We start from the raw sequence: 13,435 nt of genomic DNA, 5'->3' as shown, positions 1-13,435 counted from the left end.
ACAGATTTAACTCAATGCAAGCAAACAATCCCAATTACATTACAAACACAAATGTTTGCAGGACTGGGGCCTTAAATGTGGATGCAAGTCTTTAAAAAGCTGGACTAGAAAAAAAAAACTCACAGGAAAAGGGTTTGTTTCATGTTTGAATTGAATAACAATTAGAGATTGTCAAAGAACAGGCTCAAATAGAATTATTTAATCAAAGCTTATTGATCAGAGATTAATACAGGAAGAATAGATCCATCACCATTCTTAGTGTAAAGTAAAGAGCTGGCCTCTGTGGATATGTCTACACTGCAATTAGACACCTGTGGCTGGCCTGTGCCAGCTGTCACAGGCTAGTGGGACTCAGGCTAAGGGGCTATTTACTTGCAGTGTAGACGTTCAGGTTTGTGTTGCAGCCCAAACTCTGGAATCCTTACTGGTCCCAGAGCCAGGGCTCCAGCCCAAGCCCAAACACCTTTATCACAATTAAACAGCACCTTAGTTCAAGCTCCACTAGCCTGAGACAGCTGGCGCAGGCCAGCCACAGGTGTCTAATTGCAGCGTAGAGACACCATGTGTCTCTCTCCTTTATAACTGGTGGGATGCTGGCAGTCTGCACTCCCAACCTAACTTCCCAAGCCTCTGTCCTTGTATAGGGTGTTAGATAAAGAAACTTTTTGGAGGGAAAGGTACTTTCCCATGATTAATTTACCATGTGTACTGTTTTCCTAATTAATGACGGAATTTCTTCTATGTCCTCAGTTTACCTGATTGATGAGCAAAAGGGAATCTCTAAACCAGTCATTATTAACAGTTGTGACAACCGACAGTTCTTAATGAATTAAAAACAGTTTTCAATGGGTCATTATTTCATCCGTTGCAGAGCCCATCTTCAACATCAAGCATCCCTCATCAATTACCCAGTATCCCTTTTCAATCACTTAGTTTTGTTTATAACATACTTTTGTAGACACTTTTTGTTAATTTGAAGGGTCTTTTCCCCCGGAGATCTAGATTCCAACAGACCTGGAGATGGTGAGGATAATTAGATACAGTCCAACATTCAATCCCATTAAATTCCTGAATACAAGTCACATACAGGTTAAGAACCTACACTTTAGGCCTTAGAATACAGACACACTCTTGCTAACATTGAGAAGATTCTGAGAGAATAGTTAATAGGCCAATTAATTTAATATAGAAGGAAAAGACGACTAAAAAGGTTAATATTTACAAACATGATAGATTTCCTGTCTTTTGCCTTCTAGCCAGGCGAGAAACACCATGGCAACAGCTCCTTTCTTATGGGATTTTGGCACTTATACTTCTGGTTCCAGAGCCCAAGATATAAAAAGAAAAGTTATGCACATTTTAAAATATGAAATGTTTTTAGTCCAGGTCCTGTGCACAATTTGGCTACGGGTTGTGCCAATTCCTAAGTATGAGTGGTTTTCTGCAGCAGCCATTCTCTGAGGATGGGCTTTTCAAAAGTGCTCAGTGTTGGTCCAACTCTGCTCCCCCTGAAATCAATGGCACTATCTAAGGGTTCTCTGTTGCTCTGGCCTGTTCCTAGTATAAAATTAATGATCCTGACACTTAGCTGGTGTGTGGATCTCAGTACGAGGAATACAGGTTGAACAGAAAGGCTATAATGTTCATCAATACTTTTATTATGAGTTTCAAATTGACTGTACTTCATGAAAAATATGGAGGCCCTTCAGTGGCCAAAATAATCTCTTATTTTAGGGTTTTATACTGCTGCCCATCACTGTAATATCTGAGCATGTGCCAGATAACTCTGAAACTGTGAAGGTACTGTCTTACAGGTTAAGATGCATAGCTCTACATTCCCCACACTAGGGGAGCTGGCAGGTGGAAAATGCACCCCTACGGGTGGTGCAACACACACACACAGCCTCTGCTTGCCTGGAAATTCCAGCCTGTTGGCGCTCATTTTATTTATTATTTGTATTGAAGTAGCACCTCAGAGACACAGTCATGGACCAGGACCCCATTGAGCTAGGTACTGTTCAGACATAGAACAAAGAGAAAATCTCTGTCCCAGAGAATTCACAGTCTGAGAAACCATCTTGGGGTGAGGTGGCTCAGACAAATCCTTATTCTTTTACAGATCACATTTTGAGATGTATGAACTTGGCTTCTTGATTGTTATATGACTTATAACAGATTTGACTGTTCAAATACATCCAATTACCTAAAGTAGTATGACAAGGAAAACAAATAAAATAGCAAAAAGCAGTGAGCCACTATTAATACATGCTACATATTAGGCATTTGATCAGGCAGTGGTGAGCTGTAAACAAATATACGTATGGATTCAGATTCATAAATTCTAAGGCCAGAAGGGACTATTGTGATAATCAAGTCTGAGCTCCTGTTTAACAAAGGCCATAAAATTTCCCTAAAATACATCCTAGAACAGATCTTTTAGAAAAAAACCTCAATCTTGATTTAAAAAGTTGTTAGTGATGGAGAATCCACCACGACTCTTTAGTACATTGTTCCAATGGTTAATTACTCTCATCATTAAGAATTTACACCCTATCAGTTTAATCCATCCAACTACATACCTTATATTAATCTTAAAAAATGATAGGACTTCAAGTCCGAAGACTTTCCAAAATTGTTTCAGTAATTCCTTAATTTTTATAGCATTTGAACATTTATAAAAAATATATAGTCATAACATATCCTTAAGTTCAATGTAAAACTAAAATAATAAATTAAACATACCATAAAACCAAAGCATTGTAGTGAGTAGGTTCAACATTTAAATAATTGGATTTATAGTTGTTTGCTATGCAAATAAATGAGTAGGCACCCCTATGCAATTCTACATTTCAGTCCTTAAAAATATTGATTGTCTCCTTAATCCAAAATTTAGCCATTAGGCAACAAAATAATCATATAGTTTTGATATCTTTTAAGCCTACTAGTTGTCACAGTCAAGCAAAATCAATCAAAAAAAGGCCACATTTAAATAAAAATAAATTCTTGAGATTTTAAATCTTTTCTATTCAACTTAGGTATTCGCTGTGTAAGTTCATTGGAATCGCACACTGAAAAAAGACAGTCATCTCAATGGAAACAACCCTTGGAAACTCCTAATTCTTATTTCATGCACAACAAAACAACATAAAAGGTCTGTTTCATTCCTGCCCCCCAAACACACACAGCTAAGACAATATGGGCTAAAAGTTTTCAGACTACTGCACTAGAATTTAGCCAAGCATCTCCAATTCACATTATTGAAAGCAGTGCTAATCTTGTGGCAGCACACTAAAATCATGTCTCCAGCACATTTATAGAGCAAGTGGCTCTTAGAAACATACTTTCATTTTCAAATAAGTTTGCTACAGAGCAAAGCAAAGATAACAGTAGTGCTTGTTATTGCCTTCCCAAAGCTCATCATTGTGGTGATGTGTGAATTTCCACCTCCCTGTCATTGTAGGGTGTGCTTCTCTGTCCTCTGGTTTCAACCTTTGATTTCTCATTGCTTTTCTTATCACCTAAGCTGGCTACATTGTTTGTTCACCTTTAAGTTAGAGATGGAGCAAAACCAGAAGTTCAAACATCTTTCAATTTGGGAGTGGGACTGGAAGTTGGATCCAAGTTCCTGAATCCAAACCTGTGGATTGTAGTTCCATATGGGTCATATCAATATCTGAAAGAAGTCTTGCTTCTCATTTGAGTAAAGATACAACCAAAATATTTTAAGTACTACTGAACTTATTTTCACTATCTGAGATGGTAAAAATGTTCCCAAATGAGCTGATTTCAATAAATGTCCAATATTTGGAGTTGAAATGGAGTGCAATTAAATGACAATTTTTAACCTAACCCTACATTGGAATCCAAACACCACTCCCTTTGCCCATTTCCAGCAGAAATAAGTAAAATGTCAAATTTTTAAAGATGTTTCTTCTAAAAATGGCTCTTGGATTCTTATAACTGGATTTTGTAACCCATCTCCACAGAAAAAACACAGGAAAAGAGTTATGTTTTGTTCTCTGATCTACACTTAAAATTTAGGTTTAAATAGCTACTGCACTCAGGGGTGAGAAAAATCCACACCCATGAGTTTGCTGACCTAACTTGTGGTATAGATACAGTTAGGTCAATAGAAGAATGTTTCTATCATCTAGTTACCGTCAGTTAGGTGAACCTTCCTTTCTCAAGACTAAACATGCCCATTTTTTTAAACCTTTCCCCCAGATCAAGTTTTCTAAACCTTTTAGCATTTTTGTAGTCCTCCTCTGGACTCTCTCCAGTTTGTTCACATCTTTCTCAAAGTGTGTCACCCAGAACTGGACACAATACTCCAACTGAGGCCTCACCAGTTCCAAGAAGAGTGGGAGAATTAGCTGCCATGTTTTACATACAACACTCCTGTTAATACCCCAGAATGACATTCACCTTTTGCAAGTGCATCACATTGTTCCCTAGTTTGCTTCTGAGAATGTCTTGTGGAGCTGAGTTAAAAGCCTTATTAAAATCAACATATACCACGTCTACTACTTCCCCCATCCACTAGATCAGTAATCCTGTCAAAGAAGAAATCAGGTTAGTTTGGCATGATCTGTTTTTGACAAATCGGTGTTGGCTATTATTATGATTGGTCTATAATTCCCTTGTACCCCTTTTAAAGATAAGTACTATGTTTGCCCTTCTCCAGTACTTTGGGGCCTCACCAATCCTCCATGAGTTTTTGAAGATAAATTTCTAATGGTTCCAAGATTGATTCTGCTAGTTTTTAAGTACCTCAGAATACATTTTATCAGGACCTGCCAACTTGAATACATGTAATTTATGTAAATATTATTTAACTTATTCTTTCACTAGTCAGGCTTCTGTTCTTTCCCCTTTTTACCACAACAGGCTCTCAAGATATTTTTGACATTACCTGCTTCAGGCAGAAATGCCCCCAAACAACCTCTTGTGATCTGGCATTTCACTCTGGTTGGAACTAGAAAACACCAGAGTACATAATCTTAAATGGGAGTGGAGAACAGGGATACCCATAGTTAAGCTTATTTTAAATAAAGTTTGGTCCAATTGGGGGCAAAATTTACAATTGTCTCTTATTCATGAGTACAGGTTCTCACCCTTTGGAACAATGGCCCAGATCTTCAGATATGACTGAGGCGTACAACGCATACGTCAGATGTGCATGTGTGTGTGTGTGTAGGTGCGTATGTGGCATGAGATTCACCTTTGCACTCTCCCAGCCCCACATGTCCTAAATGCAGTCCCAATCCCCAGTCATAAATTACATGGTCAGCAAATAGCTTCAAGGCACCAAAACCAGAGCTGGCAATCGGCAGCGGTTAGGGGCAACCAAGCCTTATTCACTTTTCTCCAACTGTTTCTCTTTTATGGGAGATGGGTTAATATCGATACCTTTGTGCTGTCTCAATACTGTAGGAAGATTCCCACTTAGATTTGGGTTAACCCTCTCCCTCCCCCAGGGCAAAGTTTATGGCCAGGATCCTTGAGCACAATGGCACAAAACTGCTGCAGCATAACATGCCTAATGGATAAATTATTATAAATGGTTATTCAATGCTAGTTCTTGAAATGTTCACATAAAACAATGACAGACTATTTCATTTGTGTGTAATACTTTATTGGGTTTGCTTATAGCAGTTACAGAAGACAATTTTTTTAAAAAACTCATAGCTATGAGCGGAGAGAACTTCTGGCACCTACCCAGACAGGTCACCATGAGCTGGATAATGTGACAATCTGTTATCATTAGCTCAGTTGGAAAGGTTCTGAAGACACTAGAGAGAATTAAATGACCTGGAAAACTCAGTCTATGGAAAAGTCTATTGTACTCATCTCCGTTATTTCCATCTCTACGCATCACTGGGATGGTGGAATAGCATGATTTGTAGTGGTGAAAAATATAAAAGGTCATTTTTCAGTTTTCCTTTTAGCCAGAACAAACCATTGGAGGTTTGCTAATCTTCCCCAAAGAATGTCTCATTCTCTGAAGAGTCTTCCATGCACTTAATATGTTAATCTTTGAAAAATCATCACATTTGGAAGAAAGTGAAGAGCTCTCTATTTAAATAGCTAGCAAATGGTGTTTCTATTTCTGTCCTTCAGTGTTATGACTACCAGTATTTCCAGCTGTCTAAAATAGTAATGTACAGTAAAATACATTACATATCTAAGTTTAGAAACTGTTTTTTGCTAAATATTGTGATTATTTTCCATTGCATTTTTAAGGCAAGGGAAGTTTCAAAACAAGAGCATTCTCCTATTGAACCTAACTACTGTCCCCTGCCATTTGCAGCAGCTAATATAGATGGAGGCTGTTAAAAAGGACTGACATACAGTATTCTCAAATATACCTTGATGGCCACTGAAGTCTTCTCTTTGTGGGGTTTTTTACACAGGTAATAATTTTGTTGTTTTGTCTGGACAATTGGTTTGACATGAAGGGACAGTCTCTGATGTGCCCCAGCTAACACTGGTACTATGCACAGATAGATCTGACAGTTCCAACTTTAAGAGGAGTCCCCAGCATGAGGAGGAGCCTCATGTGGAGTAAAACCACAACAGCAGCTCCTAAGTTAAGCACTCTGAGTCCCCAATATACATAGCAGGAGAAAGGAAGCGAGGCAAGGCAAGGGCATCCTTATGCCTCAGTGATCCCTGGCTGAAGGGAATGACTTTTGGAGGCCACAGGCAGGCAGTATAAAGTAGAGGAGCCCTGAGTCTGCTATACTTCATATTGATTAATGAGGTCAATGCAGAGCAAATGAGGATCAGGGAGTCAAAAAGGTGGTTAAAAGCTTTCAAACAGACCCACTGCTTGGCACAGGTCAGGATCTAGCCTGAAAACCTGCCAAGATGTAGTTTTCCCTCACATCAGTGGAGGCAGAAGCAATGTGTTTTTTTGCCTCACTGGCAAAAACAACACAACAAAATAATCCCTTTATTTAAGTGGCAAATTGGACATTTATGTTTCCTCCTGAGTAGAACTAAAAGACATAGCCAAATCTTGCTCCATCACGCGTAACCAAAAAATGAAGTCAATGTGGTACACGGGGTGTCAGGATAGACTCTGGACTCTATTGTCTATATTATTACATAAGAAAGGAGGCATAGTAGTGCAAACCCAAAATACTGTACCTAGAGCTGGGCAACCCAAACCACGGAATCCAAACACACACCCAATTCTGAAGCTGGTCTGATCCAGATACTCATTCATCTAGTTTGTATTGTTATAATGGGCAGAAATCCTAGATCCAAACACTCTCAAACTTTCAAGGAAGTTTAGAGAGAAGATCTGTAGCTAAATGTATGGACACAGTGAATTTAAAATACTGCACAATATTATTGGTGAGCAGCAGTTGTTTTCCATTTCATTTTTTGTGTTGGTATCAAATTCCTCTTACCAGCTATAGTATATTGCACTTTGCATTAATATTTAAGAGATGGAGAAAGCTTTTCACTTTGTAGATCATGGGAATCCTGCCATAGGTGTAAATCTATAAAAATATACTGATGCTGGCAACTCTCCAACAATATACATTCTTTTTGAGAGGGCTAAGTTAGCGATGGCTGCACCACCTGTCATCAAAATGTCTGCTTCCCAGGATCTCAGGCTGGCACTCCTTTTAATATATAGATTATCCTTCAATAAATCCCCTCCTGATAGTAGGGCTAGTATGCAGAATGCAGCTTCAAGTTAAACTGTCCATCTTTCAGCTGAAAGCTTTTAGTGGTTGCAACAACAGATCAGGTGCAAGAAAATGAATGAAATTGTATGGTATTTAAAGTGACACTGTGAATCTACTCTTGGTGGGTTCATCAGTTCTAATTCAGTTATGTCTGTTTGGAGTGCACCGTCTGTCTCATTTATTTCAATAGCTTTCTATTCGTCCAATGTAATTCTCAATTAGTTGGGTAGGCAGGTAAAACATCTGACATTACAACAGTGAACTATGCACTTCCAAATCTGTTTGCATAGGCATGTGTTACACTTTAACAAGCTCCTTATCCCCAACCTGGAACTATGGTTTATTAATAGGTCAGCATAAAGGTTTCTTCTCAAAAATTAATTAGAGGCATTTTGAACTACATGAACATAATTCATTCTGCTGGTGAATGATGAACTACCCCAGTTAACAGGTAACCATAGACATTTTCTCTTTCATTCCATTTCCATCTGCTGATGCTTCCTCAATAAATGTAAATTGGATATCCATCATCCATCTGGATAATGAGCATCAGATTCAAACGTCTCTTATCTACAGCTGTTGTACTGCATTGCTTTGCATTGAATTAGGCTGTTAGCAAGCACCATGCATTTGACCTGTTCATTAATGCAGTATATTGTATTTACTTGAACATGTATGAAAAATCACCAGAACTTAATTTCAGTATGCCAGAGGTTTGTTCCTGTATATATTAAACACACATATACATACACAAATATACACACACAAGTATATAATATATGAAAATAAACACACAGTTCCAGTGGGCTTAGGTGAAATTTCATAAATGATATGGGCCTGAACCAAAGTGCTTTACCTGAACATTTCCCTGTGGGCAAGGTACAATCTGAATCCGAACTCTGCAGCTGATTCCCATCATCTCAATAATAGAATGAATGAAAAGCCCAGGTCCAACCACATTCAGACTCTTGGAAAGTTGAGAAGCCAATATGAACTTGGTGTCTCAGGGCTGTCTCTAATATTCTTCAGTAACTGTATTTAATAATCAGTTGCTATTTAACATGTAATTGCAGTCTTATTAAATTTGAACAAATAGCTGTTTAATGAACAGTTAGATGTCTATTACAACAATTAAAATGTAACCAATACATTTCCAATAAGTAAGTGGTATTAATTTCTATATACCAATTGCCTATTCTTACCATAACAAGTCTAAACCTGCCATAGGATCCAAAGTTCCCAATGAAGTGAATGAGAATTTTTTTTAATGCATATTTCCCGGGCAGGCACGATCAACTTGTTCAGTCTAAATTTACCTCATTTAACTTAACTGTTCTATACATTGCTCCCTCCGACCATTGGATTTCTGATGGCAATAGTCTCAGTGACTGGCTTCAGTTTGGCAAGTACATGAATGCTTCGGTTCAGCACACTAACACATTTGAAATAAACTTGGTTTAAACATCCACTATACCTGAATTCAGCTATCAGCTGTATGGACAGAGCCCTCAAAGGGAAATTATCTCAGCAGATAGTCCTTGTATGAGTGAAAATTGATGAAGACAAGGTGTTGAGTTGAGTCAAAAATTAGTCCTTTCAGATAATCTGTTGAACAGAAAAAAATATATTATGTTATATTTGGAGCTTTCCATCATCTAATCTCTCTTTTCATATGGAGATTGTCAGCTTTGTTATTTGACTTTCCACTATGACATTATTCCTGATATGTTGTGAGAGACAGCTGCTATAGCTACCTATGTGAACTAAGACATCTCCTTCTTTCTTGTTTCACAATGGGTATATTATCACACCCGTGTGACAGTGCTTTGTTTTATACCAGCAAAAGAGCAAGGCTGCTTCTTTACATTAGAAACAAGGGAGCAGTCTTCTTCCTCTTTTTAACTTCTTTCTCTTTTAATATAATAGGACTGGGAATAGGACTGGGGAAAATATGTTTGTACTATATAGCCTGCTATGATAACACAGCCTCTAGCTATTGGATCAGACTACCTGTAACAGGAGAAGTAATCAGTTTATGTTAATTCTACTCTGGGGGTCGGTAAGATCCAGGTGGCATCTCCCCTCCCCATTGTCACCCTGTAGCCTTGGGGGGGGAAATACAGAGACGACCTAGAAGAAACAGAAGCAGACAGAGCAAGGAACTTTTTTTACTTTTGACATTCCAATGAAAACTGTAGGATGTTCTGACTCTCTCTGTGCTGATGGGCCATGTGCTCTAATCCTCCACCTTCCTAGTAATAGGATGAAATTTAATAGTGAAAAGTGCAAGGTCATGCATTTAGGGAGTAATAACAAGAATTTTAGTTGTAAATTGGGGACACATCAGTTGGAAGTAACAGAGGAGGAGAAGTACCTCAGAGTACTGGTTGATCACGGGATGACTATGAGCCACCAATGTGATATGGCCGTTAAAAAAGCTAATGCGGTTTTAGGATGCATCAGGCGAGGTATTTCCAGCAAAGATAAGGAGTGTTAGTACCATTATACAAGGTACTGGTGAGACCTCATCTGGAATACTGTGTGCAGTTCTGGTCTCCCATGTTTAAGAAAGATGAATTCAAACTGGAACAGGTACAGAGAAGGGCTACTAGGATGATCCGAGAAATGGAAAACCTGTCTTCTGAAAGGAGACTGAAAGAGCTTGGCTTGTTTAGCCTAACCAAAAGAAGGTTGAGGGGGGATATGATTGCTCTTTGTAAATATATCAGAGGGATAAATATTAGGGAGGGAGAGGAATTATTTAAGCTTAGTACCAATGTGGACACAAGAACAAATGGATATAAACTGGACACTAGGAAGTTTAGACTTGAAATTAGACGAAGTTTCTAACCATTAGAGGAGTGAAGTTCTGGAACAGCCTTCCAAGGGGAGTAGTGGGGGCAAAAGACATATCTGGCTTTAAGACTAAGCTTGATAAGTTTATGGAGGGGACGGTGTGAAGGGATAGCCTAATTTTGGCAATGAATTTGGCAACTGATCTTTGATTATCAGCAAGTAACTATGCCCAGTGGTCTGTGATGGGATGTTAGATGGGATGGGATCTGAGTTACTACAGAGAATTCTTTCCTGGGTGCTGGCTGGTGAGTCTTGCCCACATGCTCAGGGTTTAACCAATCGCTATATTTGGGGTCGGAAAGGAATTTTCCTCCAGGGCAGATTGGCAGAGGCCCTGGAGGTTTTTCACCTTCCTCTGCAGCATGGGGCACGGGTCACTTGCTGGAGGAGTCTCTGCAGCTTGAGGTCTTCAAACCAAAATTTGAGGACTTCAATAACTCAGACATAGGTTAGGGGTTTGTTACAGGAGTGGGTGGGTGAGATTCTGTGGCCTGCATTGTGCAGGAGGTCAGACTAGATGATCATAATGGTCCCTTCTGACCTTAAAGTCTATGAGTCTATGATCTCTTCACCTCGGCTTCACTCTACAGCTGCCTCTCCTTACACTCTTCTCCCCCCGCTCTGCTTTTCCTTTCCATTTAGCTCCTGACCACCTAACTACCCCCCGTCCTCCCAAAAAACGTGGAACTAACATGACATTTGCCACCATCACATTACTTGCTCTGCTTGTGTGTTAGATTCCTGCCCCTATCCTTTGTCTGGCTTGTCTATTTAGACAGTACACTCTGTCACTGCCTGGTACAATGCAGCCCCAAAGTTTAGCTGGCCCAAAGGCCCTGTCAAAATACATATGTTAAATAATAATACTCAGATATTATATGTTGGATATTTGGGTGTATTTTTTGAGAGCTGTATTCCTCTGTTCTTTTCCTAAAGTAGCTTTGGCCTTTTTTGGTGACTCCTTGCAGATAATATATAAGTACAACAGCTGCTGATTATTTTGGTTTCAAATACCTGGTTTAGGATACCCTACTCTAACCACATACCCTTGTGGCTTCATGTAAGCTCCCTGGCCTAGGAAGAACCAATGCCACATCAGTGAGTGTGAGACCCTTAGCTCAGGCCACAAGAAACTTAAGCACAATACCATAACAAAGGAGTTTCTCTGCCTCACATAGGCTACAGTTCCCAAAAGCTTTTACCTCTCTCACCCCTTGCCCTGTCCCATGGAGTCCCCACAGGAGGCTTTCTGCTCCTTGGAGTTCTCATTCTCCCGGCCATCTGTCCAGGAGTCTTCTAGTAACTAGAATAATTCCTCTATTCAAGGACCTGCTACAGAAGGCTATTTACTCCCTGTAGTTCCCTAGCTTAGCTGAGCACTTGCTGGCCTTTATAAGGACCAGCTGCTCTGCAGGCTATCATCTGACCCTTAGCCCCACAGCTTTAGCTGGGAGGCACATGGAATTGAGCCCATCTCTTAAAGGGGGCACTTTGTTGTGGGGAGAAGGATATGCTATTATCAGCACAGACACAGAAATCCTTTTGGAATAGTGCCAGATTACTTATCTGCCTTGAAAAACAAAAATCTGCTTTGTGTAATTTTTTATCTTGTCTTCTTACCCTATTATATGTCTACACACGTACACACACAAACACACATGCACTTTAATCTTGCTTCATTTTTAGTAACTGCCTAGAAGAGATGGAACACGTGTTTTTGTTCATTAATGAGCCACAAACTTCTTTTCAGAAATAAACTTTTGTTGAAAAATTAAAACAAAAACAAGCAAGCATAAAAGAGTAACCTTCAGCTCTGGCCTGAATGTCATCATCACTGGACACATTAATGGAAGAAGCCCACAGTTTGTAAAAAGTTGTCAGAAGATACAAACATCTGCTGATCACCGATGTCTGCAGAAAGTGTTCTATACAGTAGGTCTCGGTAATTAGAACGAAACAATAAATCATGCTTTTCACTTTCACAGCCTAGTAATCCAAGGGTTGCAAAACATTTCACAAACATTTGTTAATATAGCCTCACGACAGCTCAGCTGCAGACTCTACACTTCCCTCCTTCCCCCAGCCACAAGACTACTGGTGTTGTGGCGGGAACAGGGAACTGAGGGGGGAAGGAGGTAGGGGAGCAGAGATCCATAGACAGGCTATATGACAAGAGTCTTGCTCTGCACTGCTGGGCAGTCTCTCATGGCAGCATGCAAGCCTAGTATCCATGTTGACTTGGCTCACCACTTGCAGCTTTACTCTGTGACTCTCCGGGGAGGGTGGGGAGAAGGTGTCACAGAGTGCTACGTGACTGTTAATGCAGCTGCACGTCTCTTTATCATAGCCTGTGATTTATCTCTGGGACAGTCTGGAGGTAGGATACTTCTTAGTGCAGTTTCTACCCTCCCACACAAACACTCCTGCCCCTGACACTTTTTCTTCACTACCTCGTGATCACACGCCTATTTGACAAAGTGGGAAAGGCAGCCTCAAGGAGGATGGCGGAAACTCACCTAGCTGCTTCACCCCTCCACAGGAACCCACTAACATTGTCTCTGTGGATTCACTCCTCTCCACGTCGCACACCAGCTGGGAAGATATAGGTTGTGGGGACACAACTCTCACAGTATCTAGATGCCTTTTAATTTCCCACAGTGGAGAGTGCTTTAGCCACTGGACTATGGGACTTGCCTCTTGAAGCTGTGTCAGTGTGTGTAAATAATCAAATAGTCATTGGGCCAAAGAGATTGAAACTGTGGGAGATCCAAGTTCATGTCCATGTGCTAATGATTAATTATTTGTACTCAGCAGAGCTGCTTCAACTGGAGAGATTGGGACAGCCTCCCCACTGTATACCCCATAGACAAGTGGCT

At 39.9% G+C, this 13,435-nt stretch overlaps 1 protein-coding gene across 2 annotated transcripts in view; it reads right to left on the bottom strand.

Moving 5' to 3' along the window:
* CNTN5 (contactin 5) overlaps positions 1-13,435 on the bottom strand; it is a 965,708-nt gene that overhangs the window by 677,051 nt on the left and 275,222 nt on the right. For both annotated transcript variants that reach the window (XM_039485717.1, XM_039485709.1), the window contains one exon: positions 9,178-9,308. The gene's annotated coding sequence lies outside the window, so the exon portion shown is untranslated. The remainder of the gene's footprint in view (positions 1-9,177; positions 9,309-13,435) is intronic.

This window comes from Mauremys reevesii, linkage group 1 (assembly GCF_016161935.1).
Source record: "Mauremys reevesii isolate NIE-2019 linkage group 1, ASM1616193v1, whole genome shotgun sequence".
Taxonomy (NCBI): Eukaryota; Metazoa; Chordata; order Testudines; family Geoemydidae; genus Mauremys; species Mauremys reevesii.
This window is presented reverse-complemented; position numbering and strand designations above follow the sequence as displayed.